General features: G+C 43.8%; 1 protein-coding gene across 1 annotated transcript in view; it reads right to left on the bottom strand.

Moving 5' to 3' along the window:
* Positions 1–20,258, bottom strand: part of SLC38A1 (solute carrier family 38 member 1) — a 136,908-nt gene extending 116,650 nt beyond the window's left edge. Inside the window, exon 1 of the mRNA XM_040410588.1 lies at positions 20,126–20,258. The gene's annotated coding sequence lies outside the window, so the exon portion shown is untranslated. The remainder of the gene's footprint in view (positions 1–20,125) is intronic.
* Positions 20,259–22,673: the final 2,415 nt, after the last annotated feature.

Genomic DNA, 22,673 nt, shown 5'->3' with positions numbered 1-22,673 from the left:
CCTCTTTAAGACCAAACATGTGTGCGTTGGTCTTAAGGGATTATGAACTATTGTTTAAATAAAATTTTTACGTTTAACATATTTTTAAATAATTTTTGATGGTGTAAACCATAAATTCCTGCCGTTTTCCCACTGAACACTAAGCCTAATAATAGGCGCCACTTCTTAGTCTGTATAGATTCCTTTACTACAGTTATCTGCGTATCTGTCATTCTAATCCTGCCTGTAATGATATCACCTCTATGTATAGATAAGACAGGGTCCACCATTCACAATAGGTGATTGCCAAAACGTATCTATTCTTTTCTTGTACAATGACCTCTGCGCAGGTCCAGAGTATGCCTAGAAAACTCCCCCATAGAAGTCAGTAAGGTCCCCTTCAGACCATTGTGTCTATGGCCCATGGGGCTGCCGTAAAGCAATTTTCTAATTGCTTTCTAAATGTGGTTAAGAACAGCTCAGGCAAGATGGCAGCCCCCATAATCATGTTCAAAAAAATCTACATTCAGAAGATAAAAGATTAGAAAAAAAGGATGTGTTACTATCTGGTTTTAATTGGCTGATAACATTTTTGGTGACAAATTTCCTTAAATTTGTCCTATGTAGCTGGAGTAGATTTCAGGTGTAATGCTATTAAATGTGTCCACCACAAACATTCCTCCATCCCACCACCCACATTTTACAACTGTGACAAGGGTGTTAGAAAGGATGGAAAAGTCACAAGTTTTGGTGCAAAACCAGGTTAATTAATCAACTTTCCATTTGCTTTGCTAGTGCTATGCTGTAATTGGTTGTATTTTTTTTAATCTTATACTCAGCTATTTGCACACTGGACTTCCTATACTTTCTGAATGCTCATGCTCGGCCACTGCTTCCATTCACTTCAAGGGCGGACGGAAATAGCAGAGCCAGTGCTGTAAACAGGGGAGGTATTATCAATGATTGATAGCATTCTCTGTGTAAGTGTGTATACGTAGATAGCTGTCAGTCACTGATAGTTGTACACGGGGGAGGTGTTATCAATGATTGATAGCATTCTCTGTGTAAGTGTATAGACAGAGATAGCAGTCCGTCACTGATATTTGTACATGGGGAGGTGTTATTAGTTACTGATAGCATTCTCTGTGTAAGTGTGTATACATAGCTGTCAGTCACTGATAGTTGTACACAGGGAGGTGTTATTAGTGATTGATAGTATTCTCTGTGTAAGTATGTATATATAGATAGCTGTCAGTCACTGATAGTTGTACACGTGGAGATGTAATAATCAGTAATTGATAGCATTCTCTGTGTAACTGTATATACATAGATAGCTGTCAGTCACTGATAGTTGTACACAGGGGAGATGTTATCAGTGATTGATAGTATTCTCTGTGTAAGTGTGTATACATAGATCTCTATCAGTCACTGATAGTTGTACACAGGGGAGATGTTATCAGTGATTGATAGCATTCTCTGTGTGAGTGTGTATACATAGATGGCTGTCAGTAACTGATATTTGTACATGGGGAGATGTTATCAGTGATTGATAGCATTCTCTATGTAAGTGTGAATATATAGATAGCTGTCAGTTACTGATAAGTGTACATGGGGAGGCGTTATTAGTGATTGATAGCAATTTCTGTGTAAGTGTGTATACATAGATAGCTATCAATCACTGATAACTGTACACAGGAGAGATGTTATCAGTGATTGATAGTATTCTCTGTGTAAGTGTGTATACATAGATAGCTGTCAGTCACTGATAGCTGTACATGGGGTGGTGTTATCAGTGACTGATAGCATTCTCTGTGTAATTGTGTATACAGAGATAACTGTCAGTCAATTACATTTATCCATGTGGGAGGTGTTATCAGTGATTGATAGCATTCTCTGTGTAAGTATGTACACAAAGCTGTCAGTCACTGCTTGTTGTACATGGGGGCAGACCTAAATGGGTTGTGTCACTTCAGCGAGTTGCATTTATCATGTAGAGAAAGCTAATACGAGGCATATACTAATGTATTGTTATTGCCTCCTTTGCTGGCTGGATTCATTTGTCCATAATATTATACACTGCTCATTTTCATGGTTACAACCACCTTGCAATCTATCAGTGGTGGTCATTCTTGCATACTATAGGATAAAGTGCTCCGTCTGCCGGCAGATTAACATGGCCGTGCATCTTGCGCAGCCTTAGTAATCTTCCGCATACACCATGACTGCGAGCATTGGTGCATGCGCAATGATATCAAAACAGATTTACATCAACGAATTTGCATGAGCCGCTACACAAATATTACAGTAACGGTGCATGCATGTTATTATCATGGCATCATGATATGTGTGGCCATGTCAATCTGCTGGAACATTAGAGAATTGTCTGTAGAGGGATAAATTCCTTTGAATCGATTCGCTTATGCTTTATTTAAATCTCTACTTTTTCTGACTTTAGCTGTACACGGGGGAGATGTTATCAATGAGTGATAGCATTTTCTGTGTAAAGGCACATTTACACGTGCTGACCGAGCAGGCAATGATCAAGAAGGGACTATCCAATAAATGCCTGCTCATCAGAGGAGGTGAGAGATTCATTTACATGCAGCAATCACCTCCACTGCACGGGGACAAGTGATGGCTACTGCAATAGCTCATCCTCATACAGCTTCATTGTTTCTGGGCACAGATCGCTGTTCACACTGCATGAACTGCTGCCCAGAAATTATGATTTAATGCGGTGCATAAACTATGAATTCACCCGATACCGAATGTTTGCTTATTCATCGGGTGATCGGCAGCAACTTTACAGGGGCTGATTGTTGGGAATGAATGTTTGTATGAACATTCGTTCCTGATAATAGGCCGAATAATAGTCACGTGTAAATCCACTATAATATGTAGCATGTAGATTGTAAGCCCTCACGGGCAGGGCCCTCTCTCCTTCTTTACCAGTCTGTAACTCGTCTTGTTTCTGCTTAGTGCAAATGTCTGTATTATGTATGCATACCCCTTTTCATATGTACAGCGCTATGGAATGAATGGTGCTTTAATAATAAATAATAATAATAATACAGATATGTATTTCAGTCGCTAATAGCTGTTTACAGGGGCAGTCCTAAAGAGGACCTTTCACTATTAAGCTATTAAAAGAGGCATGTCAGGAAAGGTAAAAGGTCCTTTTTAAGTTCAGAAAAAGCTGAGATATCCAGTATACCTCACAATAAACTTGTTTTCTAGTATACTCCACAGGTTGGACCAAGAACTTATACTGCAGCTGCACTTTTATCACGTACAATGTCCATAAAAGTCGTTATGTAAGATGAGATCTGATACATTATCTATGGGAAAATCACATTGAATTTAAAGGGGTTTCTGGGAATACTATGTTATTTAACATATATGTTCCTGTAGTTAATTACCTCATGTATATCTTCCCCCATGCTTTTTTTCAGTTTTGACTCTCTGGTTTATATCCTCTATGTAACACCTACTGTTGCTGTATCCAGCCAAATCCATGATGCACTTCTCCATCCTCTGGCACAGCTCCAGCACCATCTTTAACAACGCCCAGATGGTTTATAGCTCCTCCCACATGCTACTTCCATAGACACTCCCCTATCACTGCCCCTAACAATTCCTAGCTACAGTATCTCACAAAAGTGAGTCCACATTTTTGTAAATATTTTATAATATCTTTTCATAGAACAACACTGAAGATATGATACTTTGATATAATGTAAAGTAGTCAGTGTACAGCTTGTATAACAGTGTAAATTTGGTGTGCCCTCAAAATAACTCAACACACAACCATTAATGTCTAAACTGCTGGCAACAAAAGTGAGTACACCCCTAAGTGAAAATGACCAAATTGTGCCCAATTAGCCATTTTTCCTCCTCGGTGTCTATTTTGAAGAGACAACCTCTGGATATGTCGCTGTGCACGTGCAGTCAACTTCTTTGGTCGACCATGGCGAGGCTTGTTCTTAGTGGACCTGTCTTGGTAAACCGCCGAATGGTCTTGGCCACCGTGCTGCAGCTTTTTTTTAGGGTGTATCGCTATTTAGAATAAGTGACTTTTAAAAATACCTTTAATGGTGATACAGTGGGTATAGGTATGTATATACCAACAGTGAGTACTACAATTTCAAAAGGTTTATATATAAATTTCTTTTGACAGGGGAGTAGTAACCCCTAACAGAGAACATGTGCTAGTGATACAAAGACTATCAATAGACTTACGGTGGTCCGAGGATCAAAATCGAAAAAATTATTATATAAATACGATAGGGTCTGAGGGAAAAGGGCAGGGCAGACTGGATGCTTACCCTAAATGCCCTAAATACTGCTCAGCCCAGGGTAACCCCCTGATGGTGGAGGTTCCCTGTCCCCGAACCTATACCTGTCAACTCCCTAGTTTGACCCTAGCCAGGGAATAATGATAGGTATACAACGATAATATCAAAATATAACGGGGGAAAGGGCAGGTGGCTCAGGTGATCAGAGTCACCACCCGTCCTCTCCGAGATTCAAATAAACATATACAGAAAGAAGGAGTGGGGAGGGATCCAGATACTCAGGAAATCACCAATCCTCTCAGATAAATAATACGCACGTTTTAAAATATGCACATCTTGTTACACAGACCTCAACGCGTTTCACCTGTATAGAATCAGGCTCATCAGGAGGTAGGTAGAAAAGGACAGAGTCCAGTACAGATACAGATGTGACCAATGATAGCGTTAATATACATAGGAACGATACTTAGCTATAGATGTTCATAGGAGGAGGCGTAGATATAATATTACCAGATGGCAAGATAGCTACATCAATACGTGATACCTGAAAAAAGTGTATATACAAAGGGACAATGGTGTTGATGCTGGCCATTGGCTCCCCCAGTAGCCTGCTTTGGGCCCAGGTGGAGTGCAGGTGGAAATAAAACCCATTTATAGGGTCTGATGAATGCGCATGGACGCCGGAAAAACCACTTCCGGTCTCCTGGAGCGCATGGTGAAACGCATCAGGCTTCCGGCCAGCGTCACTTCCGGTGCCATGGAACGCATCGTGAGCCGCATAGGGCCTGATGCCGGCACCGGAAGATAACAAGGGCCATGTTAACCATGCGAGCGCATGGGGATTAATAAGGGGGCCAGTGAGTATAGGCTGAGGGCCCAGGTGTAATGCCAGTACAGATACAGAGGGCCCGGACGTCAGAAGGCACTTCCGGTCTCCTGGAGCGCATGGTGGAACGCATAGGACTTCCGGCCTGCGTCACTTCCGGTACCGTGGAACGCATCGTGAGCCGCATAGGGCCCGATGCCGGCACCGGAAGATAACAGGGGCCGTGCTGTCAATGCATGAAGAATCACAGGGGGTTTGAATAAATGAGCCAGTAGTTAAAAGCTGAAAACGGCTGTGGATGGCATGCCCTAAGTATGAATGTGCCACCAGATAATAAAAATAATAACCTGGGGGCGCAATAATTTTAGAGAACCCTCGGGAACAACCCCCTTTTTTTAAAATTTTTGAACAGTAATGAATCACAAGGCAAACAACACAATATGATACTGAGGGAGGATATTAAAAAAATTGATACATCCACACACCTACCTCTATATTGATTTTGATAAAATTAAGAGGTACAAGGTAGTGTTATTGATTAGATATGGGGATTCAGTCTTAAATACCCCTTATTTTAGTGGTGCTTTTCGCACTGATCAGCCCAGAACGCTGGGTCACATACCAGTGATATTTGGAAAGATTACTGAGGGATGTCAAAATTAACACTAAGACAAGAAGGATATTAAATAAAACATGCAAAGTTTAGTCTCTCATTGAGACCGAGAGGGGACTGGGATTGAAAGCGATAGATCCAAGAGGACTCTTTTTGGAGAATCCTCTTGTCCCAGTCACCTCTCCTCTCAGGGAAAGGGACCACCTCCAGCACCGAGAAACGGGCCGAGCTTACATCCCCTTTATGGCAGTTGTTAAAATGGTGGGCCACCGGAGTGTCTTTAGATTTTTTAATGTCGTTCAGGTGTTCGCAGATTCTTCTCCGTAATTCCCTCTTTGTTTTGCCAATGTAGTCAAGTGGGCAGCTACATTGGCAAATATAGACTACGCCTTTAGTTTTACAATTGGCGAAGTCACGAATCACAAAAGGTCGTTGGGTCACCGAGCAAGTTATTGTTTTAGATGGGTTAATAAACTTGCATGCTTTGCAGGAGCCACATCTAAAGACACCGAGGGGCCTACGGTCTAGCCATGTGCCTTCTCTTTTTGGGCCCTCATAATGACTATGGACTAGCCGATCTCGTAGGCTTCTCCCTTTGCGGTACGTTACTTGTGGATAGTTCCTAATTACCTGTGTGAGGTCGGGGTCCATAGTCAGAATTGCCCAGTGCCTTTAAAGTATAGACACCACTTCGCTGTTCCCAGAGTCAAAGGTAGAGACGAGACGTATCGGGTGATCGCCAATATCTCTCACTCTTGGTATCAGGAGTTCGTCTCTTTTCTTGGACTCTGCGAACTGAAGAGTCCCTAAGGATCTTAGGGGGATAGCCCCTTTCCCTCAGTCTCTTCCTGAGTTTTCCTGATTCTTGATAAAAATTGACTCCCGAGGAACAGTTCCTACGGACTCGCAGGTATTGTCCCCTTGGGATCCCCTTTTTGACTGCGGTAGGGTGGTGGCTCTCCCAATGGAGGATACTATTAGTTGCCGTAGGTTTCCGAAAGACTGAGGTGTTTAAGGTACCCTCTACTTTAGTCACCACCACATCCAGAAAGGTGATCTGTTCTAATTGGGTTTCATAGGTAAAACTCAGGCCGAAATCATTATGGTTGAGGGTATCGATAAATCTGTGGAAAGCTGGAATGGTGCCTTCCCAGATCAGGAAGACATCGTCAATATAACGTGTCCAAAAAGAGATGTTCTCACTCCACCATGGGTGCTGATCTGGGAAGACAACGGTATCCTCCCACCAGCCCAGGAGGAGATTCGCATAAGTGGGGGCACAGGAATTCCCCATAGCGGTCCCCCTGAGCTGGTGGTAAAAGGAACCGTTAAACAGAAAAAAATTATGAGTAAGAATATACTCCAGTAGTTGCAAAATAAAGCCATTGTGTGCAATAAACTGGGTTCCTCTCATATTTAAAAAATAATTCACAGCTGAGATTCCTTTGTCGTGTGGAATCGAGGTGTACAACGATTCCACATCGATGCTCGCCAGAATACTTTTTGGATTTATCGTGAGGGTTTCAATTTTACGGAGAAAATCCATAGTATCACGGGTAAAGGATGGTAAACTAAAGACAAAGTCACGGAGTACCTTGTCAAGGTAAATTCCTCCGTGATGTGTCAATGAATTAATACCCGAGACAATGGGGTGCCCTTTCAAGGGGTGTATCCCCTTGTGGATTTTTGGAAGGCAGTAGAAGGTGGCCGTTTGGGGAGTTTTTGGAAAAAGGAAATTAAATTCAGTTTTACTAATGACACCCTGTTGGAGGCCCTGACTGAGAATTCCAGTGAGATCAGTACGGAATCCCTCGGTCGGGTCTACGGGGATTTTTTTATAGTTATTTTTGTCATTAAGTAAGGACAGACACATTGATTGATATTTATGATGGTCCAAAAGCACCAGGTTGCCACCCTTGTCTGATTGTTTAATGATCAGGTCCTTGTTATTTTCTAGGTTCCTTAAGGCCTGGAACTCTGATGCTGACAGATTTGAGTGGAAGGGCATACCCTGTATCCTCTCAATGTCCGCAATGACAAGACGTAAAAAGATATCGATATGCTCCGTACTTACTGGGGGTGGCAATCTGGAGCTTCGCGGCCGTAATTCAGTAAAGGGGCCTTTTCCTGGGACCCTGGTTCCCTCATCACTAAGTTCCATTAGATTTTGGAAGTCTTGGAAATCATCAGGGTTGATTCCCAAGTCCAAACATGTTTTTTTATTATGATTTTTAAAGAATTTATGCCATTTTAATTTTCTAGTAAATAGATTCAAGTCCTTTACCCAAGTAAAGGTATCATGTTTGGTTGTCGGCACAAAGGACAGGCCCTTCTGGAGTAAGGTAGTCTCAGCCGAAGTTAGATTGTACTCTGATAGGTTAATTACCTGCAGCTGGTCAGTCAATTGTTGCGACTGCGGTCCCTTAGTTGGTAGGCGGCCTGGCCCTTGGCTAAAAAAGAGGAAGAAGAGATAGATGAAGAGGAAGGTGGGGGATTGAGATCCACTAACGGGGTAGCAGCGGTGATATTGTTTACAGGTAGGCCTTGATATGGAATATACTGGGAGGGATTGTCCGTCTGTGTACGGTATTGTGGTCCTGGTGGTCCGGATCCTTTGTTTCCGGATCCCCGTCCCCCCCAATAGTTGCCCCTCTGCCCCCTTGCACCTCTCCATCTTTGTCCTGACCCTTTCCCTTTGGAATAACGCCCTCCTCTAATGGTTCCTCGTGTGTAGGGTACACCAGTGATCTCTGAGTCTGAAAATTCCTGATCAGAGGATGATATCTCTGACTCAGTGACTGAGTTTTTAGTGCTTAGAGAGGTATATGCTCTATTCTCTCTGAATTCGCCCAGATCTTTGATAAACTGTCGATGTTTCCTCTCCTTGATGAGGTTCTGGAACCTTTCAACAGCTGATTGTAATGAGGATTCCCGTTTATCAAAGTCGGGATCTGTTTTGAGTTTTAATGCTGACTCAATAAGTCCCTTCAGTTTGGATGATGTATTCTCAAAAATTAGTTTTTCCTCATCAAGGAGAAGTGACATCAGTCTCAGGGAACTACTTGTGATCTCTTCTTCCCACTTGGACACAAATTCTGGAGACTGAACACGTTCCGCTGGTCTAAGGGGGATACGTAGTCCTCTTGGCACAATTTTATTTTCCAAATAATTTTCTAGAGATTTAATTTCCCACCACGACTTTATATTATCCTTGTATCCCTGGTAGAGATCTTTGAACACAATTTTGCAACTGGCTGCAGACGTCAGCCCAGCAACCTCCCTGTCTGAGAAAATATCTTTGACTTCATTGATAAGATCCTCAGTAAAAATAGTACCCGTCAGGAAACTGGCCATACTTAGTTTCAAACAAAAAGAGCCTAATGTTTAGATTATTATTAGATTAATATTGTCACGTGGGTTTTTGAGTATATCGCTATTTAGAATAAGTGACTTTTAAAAATTCCTTTAATGGTGATACAGTGGGTATAGGTATGTATATACCAACAGTGAGTACTACAATTTCAAAAGGTTTATATATAAATTTCTTTTGACAGGGGAGTAGTAACCCCTAACAGAGAACATGTGCTAGTGATACAAAGACTATCAATAGACTTACGGTGGTCAGAGGATCAAAATCGAAAATTTATTTTTTTAGGGTGGTGGCAATCTTCTCATAGCTTAGGCCATCTTTATATAAAGCAACAAATTTTTTTTTCAGGTCCTCAGAGAGTTCTTTGCCATGAGGTGCCATGTTGAACTTCCAGTGACCAGTATGAGAGAGTGTGAGAGCGATAACACCAAATTTAACACACCTGCTCCCCATTCACACCTGAGACCGTGTAACACTAATGAGTCACATGACATTGGGGAGGGAAAATGGTTAATTGGGCACAATTTGGCCATTTTCACTTACAGTGTTCTCACTTTTGTTGCCAGCAGTTTAGACATTAATGGCTGTGTGAGTTATTTTGAGGGCACAACACATTTACACTGTTATACAAGCTGTACAACGACTACTTTACATTGTATCAAAGTGTCATATCTTCAGTGTTGTCCCTTGAAAAAACATAATAATATATTTACAAAAATGTGAGGGGTGGACTCACTTTTGTGACATACTGTAGTTTATAGCTCCTTCCACCCAACTAGTTACATAGACACTCCACTATCAGGACAGGCCCATGTACATAACATCACAGGAAATAAAGAGTTGCATAGACATGGTCATGTGACCACAGCCCAGAACAGGAGCAATAAAGGTAAAAGAAATACATTACAAAATGATTATGTTAAAGGATGTTGATGCAAACTGCAAAACCCCTTTAAAAACTTACAACTCACCCCATTTCTTTCTACAAAGATCTACAAACCGGATTCCAAAAAAGTTGGGACACTATACAAATCGTGAATAAAAACTGAATGCAATGATGTGGAGGTGCCAACTTCTAATATTTTATTCAGAATAGAATATAAATCACGGAACAAAAGTTTAAACTGAGAAAATGGACCATTTTAAGGGAAAAATATGTTGAATCAGAATTTCATGGTGTCAACAAATCCCCAAAAAGTTGGGACAAGGCCATTTTCACCACTGTGTGGCATCTCCCCTTCTTCTTACAACACTCAACAGACGTCTGGGGACCGAGGAGACCAGTTTCTCAAGTTTAGAAATAGGAATGCTCTCCCATTCTTGTCTAATACAGGCATCTAACTGTTCAATCGTCTTGGGCCTTCTTTGTTGCACCTTCCTCTTTATGATGCGCCAAATGTTCTCTATAGGTGAAAGATCTGGACTGCAGACTGGCCATTTCAGTACCCGGATCCTTCTCCTACGCAGCCATGATGTTGTGATTGATGCAGAATGTGGTCTGGCATTATCTTGTTGAAAAATGCAGGGTCTTCCCTGAAAGAGATGACGTCTGGATGGGAGCATATGTTGTTCTAGAACCTGAATATATTTTTGTGCATTGATGGTGCCTTTCCAGACATGCAAGCTGCCCATGCCACACGCACTCATGCAACCCCATACCATCAGAGATGCAGGCTTCTGAACTGAGCGTTGATAACAACTTGGGTTGTCCTTGTCCTCTTTGATCCGGATGACATGGCGCCCCAGATTTCCAAAAAGAACTTTGAATCGTGACTCGTCTGACCACAGAACAGTCTTCCATTTTGCCACACTCTATTTTAAATGATCCCCGGCCCAGTGAAAACGCCTGAGCTTGTGGATCTTGCTTAGAAATGGCTTCTTCTTTGCACTGTAGAGTTTCAGCTGGCAACGGCGGATGGCACGGTGGATTGTGTTCACTGACAATGGTTTCTGGAAGTATTCCTGAGCCCATTCTGTGATTTCCTTTACAGTAGCATTCCTGTTTGTGGTGCAGTGTTGTTTAAGGGCCCGGAGATCACGAGCATCCAGTATGGTTTTACGGCCTTGACCCTTACGCACAGAGATTGTTCCAGATTCTCTGAATCTTCGGATGATGTTATGCACAGTTGATGATGATAGATGCAAAGTCTGCAATTTTTCGCTGGGTAACACCTTTCTGATATTGCTCCACTATCTTTCTGCGCAACATTGTGGGAATTGGTGATCCTCTTCCCATCTTGGCTTCTGAGAGACACTGCCACTCTGAGAAGCTCTTTTTATACCCAATCATGTTGCCAATTGACCTAATTAGTGTTAATTGGTCTTCCAGCTCTTCTTTATGCTCAAATTTACTTTTTCCAGCCTCTTATTGCTACTTGTTCCAACTTTTTGGGGATTTGTTGACACCGTGAAATTTTGAATCAACGTATTTTTCCTTTAAAATGATACATTTACTCGGATTAAACGTTTGATCTGTCATCTACGTTCTATTACAAATAAAATATTGACATTTGCCATCTCCACATCATTGCATTCAGTTTTTATTCACAATTTGTTTAGTGTCCTAACTTTTTTGGAATCCGGTTTGTATAATTGTAGCATGTGGTTTAGAGCACACCCTATACTGTTATTACCCTTTCATTGCCTCTAAATATAAGTCCGCAGCATAGGTGAAGCAACGTTCATTGTGTTCCTGCCAGAAATGTAAACAGAAATGTGTTTCAAAATGGGAAATGTGCTTAGTTCTATTCCTTTCTCGAGAAATGAATTGGAAACAGCATGTAGATGGTATCACAGAGAGCGCTGCCACTTCCTTTGTAAAAGTTTTGCGGTCACAAAGCCCGCCATACGTAAAATAGTTTAAGTGCTGCTTCCTGCTTTCATACAATTATAATAACAACAATGCATGTAAAGCTAAATGGCTTTCTGTTTTCTATATAGGCTATGTTACCATTATGTTTACATTTAGGGGGTCATTTATTAAGCTGAAATATGCCTATATTGCAGCCCAGATTGCAGCAAAACAACCGGTAAGCCCATCTCATTAATCATTTTCTAAGCCAGTTTCAGGCGTAGAAAAAGGTCTAAATATAAGACAGCTCGGAAGCTGTCTTACATTTACAATTGGCAGAGGATCCGCCGAAATTATGTAGAGGTCGGCCCCTCTTCATAACTTCGGTGGAACCACCTCCAGCTTAGGGCTTTATTAAGACCGGCGTCTAAAATGCCGTCTTAATAAATGTGCCCCTACGCTGGGACATCCTCCCGACATACACATACAATTGCATACATCGGGAAGACATGTTTGACAATTTTAATGGTTCTGAATTTAAAGGCCCCTTTACACTGCCCTAGCATCAGGCAGATAATCTCTAATTAGGAATTTGCAGGAATGCCCGTTAGCGATAATCTGCTGATGTAAAGTTGCCGCCGATTACACAATGAATGAGAAAAACTGGTAATAACATCATTTGTGCAGTCACCTAATTCACAGTTTGCTGGCAGCAAATTGTGCTGTCTATACAGCCTCTGCTGCCTGCAAACAATGCTTCTGTATGGGGACGCACTATAGCATATGCATTCAGACTGTGGAGGAGATCGCTGCATGTAAATGAGCGGTCTCCTTCACTGACGAGCAGATGACTGCAGTGAAGGAAAGCTTACTTCTCGACAACTGCCTGCTCTATTTAGCAGTGTAAAAGGGCTTTAAAGAGGTTGTCCCCTTTATTCATATCGATGACCAGTGACGTCGCCAAGGGGGGGGCCAGATTGGGCCGCGGCCCACCCTACATCACGCTGTGCCCCCCCATGTGCCCTCCCAACTAAAATGCCCCCCCAACTGAGCGGCCGCAGCCGGGCACAGGGAGATGAGCGCTTCTATTGCGCTCATCTCCATAGTCATCTGCCTGTGCTGCGGCGGAGCAGGGGAGGGAGAGGCGTGTCCCTTCCCCTTCCTCTGATAGGCTGCCGGCCTAGTGCCTGCAGCCTATCAGAGGCCGGGCCAGGCGGCGCAATGACGTCATCGCGCCGCCTGAGCGATACAGCGCGGGACACAGGCCGGAAGAGGCCTGCATCGCATCGCTGACATGGAGGTAAGTATAAGTGTTTTTTTTTACAATAGTTTTACAGGCACATTAGGGGGGCTCTTGTTACTGGCACATTGGGGGGGCTTATTACTGGCACATGATGGGGGGATTATTACTAGCACATGATGGGGGGCTTATTACTGGCACATTATGGGGGGCTTATTACTGGCACATGATGGGGGCTTATTACTGGCACATGATGGGGGGCTTATTACTGGCACATGATGGTGGGGCTTCTTACTGGCACATGATGGGGGGCTTCTTACTGGCACATGATGGGGGGGCTTCTTACTGGCACATGATGGGGGCTTATTAATGGCACATGATGGGGGGCTTATTGCTGGCACATGATGGGGGGGTTTATTACTGGCATATGATGGGGGGGCTTATTACTGGCACATGATGGGAGGCTTATTACTGGCACATGATGGGGGGTTTATTACTGGCACATGATGGGGGGCCTATTACTGGCACATGATGGGGGCTTATTACTGGCACATGATGGGGGGCTTATTACTGGCACATGATGGGGGCTTATTACTGGCACATGATGGGGGCTTATTACTGGCACATGATGGGAGGCTTATTACTGGCACATGATGGGAGGCTTATTACTGGCACATGATGGGGGGGTTTATTACTGACACATGATGGGGGGATTTTTACTGGCACATGATAGGGGGCTTATTACTGGCACATGATGGGGAGCACTTGTTACTGGCACATTGGGGGGGCTCTTATTACTGGCACATGATGGGGCTCTTGTTACTGGCACATGATTGGGGGCTGGGCTCTTATTACTGGCACATTGGGGGGCTCTTGTTACTGGCATGTGATGGGGGGGCTCTTGTTACTGGCACGTGATTGGGGGCACTTATTACTGGCACGTTATTGGGGGCACTTATTACTGGCGCATTATTGGTGGGCACTATAGAGGCATCTAATGAGGCCACAATGAATTGGTATTTTATATGGGGGGCTCTGTACAGTAGCATTTTATACTGGGACACATTATGGTGGGTACTATGGGGAACGGGGGAGAGGAGTACTATGGAGTCATCTACGGGGGGCACTAAGAAGGGGTATTTTATACTTGCAAATTATGGGGGACACTGAGGGCATCTACTGGGGCACTATATATGGGGCATTTTATACTGGTACATTATGGGGGGCACAAGGAGGAAGGGGAGAGAGGAGCACAATGGGGGCATTTACTGGGGGCACTATATAGGGGTATTTTATACTGGCACATTATGGGGACATTAGCTCAACTGGAGGCATTACAAGGGGGTATTTTTTGCATTGTCACATTATAAGGAGAATTATTTCTACTGGGGGGGGGGGGGGGGGCATAATGGTGGGATTTATTACTCCCCCATGGTATGACCCCCTAGTAGCAGCACCAGCCTCTTCCTGCTCTGCTATCCCTATGCCCCTTCTCCAAATCCTTATTATGAAATCTTTCTCATTAGGATAAAACACAACATCAGCTCCGCTGAGACCCCCAGCCAAGTGTTGAAGTGGTGTCCCCAAGGGTCAAGCCAAGTAATTGTAAGTTTTCATGTGAAATATGTTTATGTTATACACATATAGCATACACTGTGCCACACAATATACAGTATACCTCTACACTGTGTAGTCTGTTCTATAAGCACCCTTGTTCTGTGGTGGCGGACAGAAAATAATCTGGAAGTGCCCCTCCCGAGACCAGGCTCTGGATCCGCCACTGGTCTGGACCGCTCACAGGAGTGTATATTTCTTCTAAACTGTAATCCGTATCCTCTGACCTGCAGAAATCAGCGCTCGCTCGGTAACAACTAACAGGCAGTGCATTTAGGCTGTAGCCTGGCCCTGTTACCGAAGCTAGCTGAGTGGTGTAAGGTTAAGGTACTAGTAGAGATGAGTGGCCACTGAATCCTGATTTAAAGTTAAAGTTACTGCAGGATATGGATTACAGTTTAGAAATGTCAAATGTACACTCCTGTAAGCGGCGGGGAGGGAGATCTGTGGATGAAACTGTTATAGGGAAGGGGATCTGTGGATGACACTGTTATAGGGAGGGGGATCTGTGGATGACACTGTTATAGGGAGGGGGATCTGTGGATGACACTGTTATAGGGAGGGGATCTGTGGATGACACATATAGCATAAGATGCTATATACAGTATGTGTCATCCACAGATCCCCCTCCATAATAGTGTCATCCACAGATCCCCCCCATAGCAGTGTCATCCACAGATCCCCCTCCATATAAAAGTGTCATCCACAGGCAACTAGGACATGTTGAAATCTGAGTGATTGTTTTTTTTTTTTAAACCACAAACAGGACTTTTCTTCCCTGTTACGGTTTTAGGTATTGGGTATAGTATCGCAGCATTTCTAAGCATACTTGTGTAAATGTATCGTTGTTATGGCTGCCCCCGCTACTTTTGTCCTGGCCCCAGTGTGCCCCCCCAAAATTTGAAAGCTAGAGACGCCACTGTTGATGACCGATCCTTAGGATAGGTCTTCAATGTCAAATCGGCGGGTGTCTTACTCCCGGCACCCCACCGATCAGCTGTTTGAAGAGAAGGCTGCACTCTTCATTGTTTACCTGCTCGCCGGCACATTAAGCGGGTGTGATTACATCTCAGCCTTCCCTTTTACTTCAGTGGAACGGCTCCTTCCTATTCAAGTTTGAACACAGTGTGAACCTAGACTAAGCTGCTTTGATACAACACAACCTGATTATATTAAGACTATCTGAATGGACCAGAAGAGGTTTATAATGGATAAAGAACCCCCAACAAACCCGTAACTAGACTTAAACCTATTTCCTACACTAAGGCTACTTTCACACTAGCCGCACGGACCTCCGGCAGGCTGTTCCGTTGGGTGAACAGCCTGCCGGATCCGTCCTGCGGCTAGTGACCGTGTGCCCCCGGACTGCCGCTCTGTCCCCGAAGACTATAATGGGGGCGAAGTTCCGTCGAGGCACGGCAGCGCACAGCGAGAGGGCTGCCGGAATAAATGTCAGACAATTCGTAGTTTTATTCCGGCAGCCTCTCGCCACACTCTGCCGTGCCGGAACTCCACCCCCATTATAGTCAATGGGGACGGAGCGGCAGTCCGGGGGCACACGGTCACTAGCGGCAGGACGGATCCGTCAAACTGTTCACCTGACGGAACAACCTGCCGGAGGTCCGTGCCGCTAGTGTGAAAGTAGCCTAATTAGATACCTATAGATACAGATCATATAGTCGACATGCTGGAATAATTTGCTAACAATATTACTATGCTAAAAAGCAGAGCAGTGATATGTGAATAGATTGAGAAACAACTATATACAGTGGGATGCGAAAGTTTGGGCAACCTTGTTAATTGTCCTGTATAAATCATGGTTGTTATGATAAAAAATGTCAGTTAAATATATCATATAGGAGACACACACAGTGATATTTGAGAAGTGAAATGAAGTTTATTGGATTTACAGAAAGTGTGCTATAATTGTTTAAACAAAATTAGGCAGGTGCATAAATTTGGGCACCACAAAAAGAAATGAAATCAATATTTAGTAGATCCTCCTTTTGCAGAAATTACAGCCTCTAAACGCTTCCTGTAGGTTCCAATGAGAGTCTGGATTCTGGTTGAAGGTATTTTGGACCATTCCTCTTTACAAAACATCTTTAGTTCATTCAGGTTTAATGGCTTCCGAGCATGGACAGCTCTCTAAGTCACACCACAGATTTTCAATTATATTCCGGTCTGGGGACTGAGATGGCCATTCCAGAACGTTGTACTTGTTCCTCTGAATAAATGCCTTAGTGGATTTTGAGCAGTGTTTAGGGTCGTTGTCTTGTTGAAAGATCCAGCCCCGGCGCAGCTTCAGCTTTGTCACTGATTCCTGGACATTGGTCTCCAGAATCTGCTGATACTGAGTGGAATCCATGCGTCCCTCAACTTTGACAAGATTCCCAGTCCCTGCACTGGCCATACAGCCCCACAGCATGATGGAACCACCACCATATTTTACTGTAGGTAGCAGGTGTTTTTCTTGGAATGCTGTGTTCTTTTTCCTCCATGCATAACGCCCCTTGTTATGGCCAAATAACTAAATTTTAGTTTCATCAGTCCACAGCACCTTATTCCAAAATGAAGCTGGCTTGTCCAAATGTGCTTTAGCCCACCGCAAGCGGCACTTTTTGTGCTGTGGGCGGAGAAAAGGCTTCCTCTGCATCATTCTCGCATACAGCATCTCCTTGTGTAAAGTGCGCCGAATGGTTGAACGATGTACAGTGACTCCATCTGCAGCAAGATGATGTTGTAGGTCTTTGGTGCTGGTCTGTGGGTTGACTCTGACTGTTCTCACCATTCGTCGCTTCTGTCTATCCGAGATTTTTCTTGGTCTGCCACTTCTCTCTGAGACAGCTTTCTGTATCCTTCCCCTAAACCATGATGGTGAACAATCTTTGTCTTCAGGTCATTTGAGAGTTGTTTTGAGACCCCCATGTTGCTACTCTTCAGAGAAAATTAAAATAGGAGGGGAACTTACAATTGACCCCCTTAAATACTCTTTCTCATAATTGGATTCACCTGTGTATGTAGGTCCAAAGCCAATTTGAGTTCCAATAATTAGTTCTAAAGGTTTTGGAATCAATAAAATGACAACAGTGCCCAAATGTATGCACCTGCCTAATTTTGTTTAAACAATTATAGCACACTTTCTGTAAATCCAATAAACTTCATTTCACTTCTCAAATATCACTGTGTGTGTCTCCTATATGATATATTTAACTGACATTTTTTATCGTAACAACCAATGATTTATACAGGAAAATCATGACGATAACAAGGTTGCCCAAACTTTCGCATCCCACTGTAGTACAGTAAAATAAACACATTATAGGTAATCCACAGTGAGAATATACCTAAAAAGCATATTCATGTTCTCATGATTGGCAGGGGTGCCAGTGTTCAGAACCCCACTGATCAGACACTTATTCCGTATCCTGTTTAAGACTTGGGACCACCATTTTATACTTTTGTATCTATTTGTATATACTTGTATACATGACTGTGCAGTTGTCTTCCAACAGAACTAGGCACACAAACAGCACTGGCAAGTAGTGAATGAAGATACAGCGACCAAAGACAACATCTGCATGGAGTTTGTATGTTCTCCCCGATTTTGCGTGGGTTTCCTTCAGGTACTCCGCTTTCCTTGCACACTCCAAAGACATACTGATAGTGGTGATGAGCAAATTCCTTAAAAAAAATCTGCCTCCTTGAGCAGCGAGGGGACTCCTCCCTCCTCTTTGATTGACAGAGATGGACACCTCTTGGCCCTGTCAATCTTGCGCTTGTGCCGTTGCTTTGAGTGGCAGAGGTTCTGCTGCTGCTACCTGAGCAGTGCAGATGGTGATTGTGCATGCATTGCTTACATCGGGGTACACCCGGAAGCTTAGCGGCACATGCACAGTTGGCATCTGCGCAGCTTTGGTTTGCAGCCTTCTCAATCAAGTTGTAGGGGGAGTCTCTAGAGCAGCGGGGCCAGCCCCTCGCTACGCAAGCATGCCGATTTATGAACAAATTTGATTCATACGAATCAATTCGCTCAGCACCAACTGATAGTTTGGTTCAGAATTAAGATTGTGAGCAGCCCCAGCGGGAACATGTACTGAATGGGAGTGATGAAAATCTCTGTACAGCGCTATGTACTATGTAATAAATATTGTATAAATGAATAAAATAACTAGAAATAAATTAGCATTTTGCAGACTGCCTTCTCAGTAAATGGACAGGCACGGATGGATGTCTTCCTCAGTACCAGAAGCAGCCTTAGAATATAGAAATGGCGCTGATCTAGAACACAAGGGACCTGATGAATGAGCACTGTCTATGAGGAAAAGTGACTACATTGTAATTAATAGCTCCCAGAGTTCAGTAATTAATAGCTCCCAAAAGACCACCTCTTTGAGAAGACCACCCTGTACACATATGTGAATGAGTGTTGTTAAACACACAGATTACTGAAGCCACCCCGCATGTTCTGCCCTGGATCTGTACCTCGGATTATGGTGTGGGATCTGAGAGGATTATGGTAGATAGAAACTTGCCTTCCTGAAGCGTCACTTCCTAGCAGCCTTCATACGTTAAACCACAGCTGCCTTCATTATATAATAGAAAAATGGGTACAGAATGCTGCTAATGTCACATATGAATAGCTGCAGGGACATATGCCTGGGGACACCTGCATATTCATGGCATTGTGCCTGGGAGGTCAGTCTCACCTCCAGCAGCATCATGTGATAGCAGCACATTAAAGGGCACCACTCATTATCACCACATGCATCATAATTATGTGACTCCAACGAATGACACATCACCCACCAGCCATTAACATGCATGCCAGTTATATAGCTGTATGTGTATCTTATGTTAGAGGACAGGCACAATTCCCTCCATGATGTTCATCATCATCATCATATGCCTATAGCCTCAGACATCACAACCTAGCAGTCTGTGTTCTGGGTCAAATCGCCATAATCCCATTGTATAAGCGTTCCATGTATAAATATTAATAGTTATAAAATAAAGGGGGGAGTGAAAGAAATCTCATACAGCTTCTGGGGCAAAAATACCCAATATATGAAGGATGTGACCAGTGACTTACAGTACAAGTCCTGGTACCCTACAATGAACCACTGAAGGACAGTTCAGCCCAGCATCCATTCATGGGATGTGAAATTGCTGCTGTTTATATAGAGCTGACAGCAAGGCTTAGACATCTCACATGATCAATTGCCGCCTTCATTGAGGGAACATAACTCTACAGCAGCCAAGGACACTCTATATAGACGTCAGCTCCTCATCTCTGCTTGTAATCAGGTTAATAAATATGATATAAGCCATTATTTCCTATTTCTACATAGCACCCATCCAGATACATAGATGCTGAGGGTGAAAGCAAGGTGTTACCTGGATCCTGAAGCAGCGTAGTTAGTCCAACAGGGATGACCAGGCAGTACATCCAAAGGTAGATTCTTGTACCACAATCAGATGTGGATGGGGAGACGAGTCAGAGCCAAGTGGAAGTGCCTACTCTGCTGAACAGACAAAGGATTGCATCAGACTAAAAGCATGTGTGCTGGGGAGTGTGAGAAGCTAAAGATGAAGCATTCTGGCAGATAGCACGTTAGAGCTCCCCATACTGGCAGCTATACTGAACATAAGGAACTGCTCAAAACCATCTACCTGAATGGGAAATGAATTTTAGTTTTCAACACTTACATACAGTATACCATAACCGATACCAAGTGAACACAAACCTCCGTATAGAGATAATAAAATGTCTTTAGGTTTGTGTTTACTTGGTATCGGTTATGCTGATTTAGCAATTAATACCTCTGTTCATTAGTTATTGGTATCCGAATTTTTGTTATTTGGTGCTTTACTTACATACAGTGTAAAAATATTATACGCCAGGTTTTCAGGGAGAAATAAATAATAAATACTATAATATTCAATATACGGTACTCACCTTACTTTTTTCTCCCCAGTCTTCTACTGCTTTTTGTGTACGCATCAGCAAGGTGACATATCATACATAGTGGCACCACCTAAGCAGGCGAAGGACCGAGCATAAAGTGTGGAAATAGTGCACAAACTTTATGTTGAGTGCATTGGAAAAAGTAACAATTTTATTAAGACCTTTCTAACAGTGGCGTACATAGAGAAGTAAGGGCCCCATAACAGGGATCAAACCAGGCCCCTTCACACAGGACAGAAGGGTTCCTGCCTAAACCCCTTTAAATGACACTTGGGCCTCGTTTGCTAAAAGTTCCTTGAGACTAGAGCAGGGATACTCAACTGGCGGACCGCGGTCCAAATACGCGGTCCAAGCTTCCTAATTTGACAGCGCGCCGGAAAGAGCTGGGGCACAAGCTCCTCCCCATGCAGGCGCCGGATGGAAGGGGATGAGCGTGCTGAAAGAGACAGGTTCCTCCACATTCAGGTAACTTGTCTCTCTCAGCGCTTTCTTCCGGCGCATGCACGTGGAGGAAGCTGTCTCTCTCAGCGGCTCAGTCCCTCCTCTCCTGCAGCAGCGGCACGTAAGGGAGCTTCAAAGGACACTTACGTGCTGCTGGAGAAGAGGCTGGACATCACCACTGCCACCAATGGAATAAAGTCCACAGTTTGGGGGGGGGGAGGGGACTGAGGGGTACAGACAAGCGTGAACACATCACTGACTGCAGGAAAGGACTCCACAGTGTCAGTGTCCTGGGCCAGTGTCCAGGACCACTAAAATATCGGCCTTGCCGGTGAGATACTGGCCGGGTTGCAACCCTAGCCGCAGAACAGACATATGTATTTTTGTTCCACATCCAACTTCCATTATTGGTGGATTGGCTGCGGACCCCTTTATTTCAGTGGGGCTGCAAAAGATGTAGATTGCACACTGTGTACTGTCTGCATCTTTTGTGGCCCCATTGAAATGAAGGGGTCTGCATCCAATCCACCAATAATAGAAGTTGGATGTGGAACAAAAATACATATGTCTGTTCTGTTGCCACCCGGCCAGTATCTCACCGGCAAGGCCAATATTTTAGTGGCCCTGCCAGTGCAGGTAATTTCTTTATACCCGCAATTTTTCTGTATGGACTGTTACTAATGAGCGCTTCCATTGCAAAGCACTCATTAGTACAGCCTTTACCTCCACCGCCACTTCTGTTAATAAAAAAAAGAATTAAAAAAAAGAACTTACCTCCTCCGTTTGCTCGCGTAGTAGGGAACGCACCAACTGGAAGCTCAGGACAGGAGCTCCGAGACGTCATCACACTGGAGAGCAGGTCCCGTCCTCAGCTTCCAGTCAACAGAGAGTGTTCACTGCAGCGCCAACAAATGGAGGAGGTAATTTTTTTTATTTTTTTTGCAAAAGCAGAGATGGGGGCATTATTCTTATTGGGGGCACTAATAGGGGCATTATTCTTACTGGGGGGCACTAATGGGGGCATTATTCTTACTGGGGGCACTAATCGGCGTGTTATTCTTATTGGGGGTACTAATCTGGGTTTTATTCTTATTGGGGGCACTAATGGGGGCATTATTCTTAGTGGGGGCACTAATGGGGGCATTATTCTTACTGGGGACAGTAATGGGGGCATTATTCTTATTGGGGGAACTAATGGGGGCATTATTCTTGCTGGGGGCACTAATGGGGGCATTATTCTTACTGGGGGAACTAATGGGGGCATTATTCTTACCGGGGGCACTAATGGAGGCATTATTCTTACTGGGGGCACTAAAGGGGGCATTATTCTTACTGGGGGCACTAATGGGGGCATTATTCTTACTTGGGGCACTAATGGAGGCATTATTCTTGCTGGGGGCACTAATGGGGCATTATTCTTACTGGGGGAACTAATGGGGGCATTATTATTACTGGGGGCACTAATGGGGGCATTATTATTACTGGGGGCACTAATGGGGGGGTTCATCTTTACTGTTGGCATTCAGCTCGGACCTT

This window comes from Bufo bufo, chromosome 1, assembly GCF_905171765.1.
Source record: "Bufo bufo chromosome 1, aBufBuf1.1, whole genome shotgun sequence".
Classification (NCBI taxonomy): Eukaryota; Metazoa; Chordata; class Amphibia; order Anura; family Bufonidae; genus Bufo; species Bufo bufo.
Note: the sequence above shows the minus strand (reverse complement) of the source record. Positions and strands in the feature narration are given on the sequence as shown.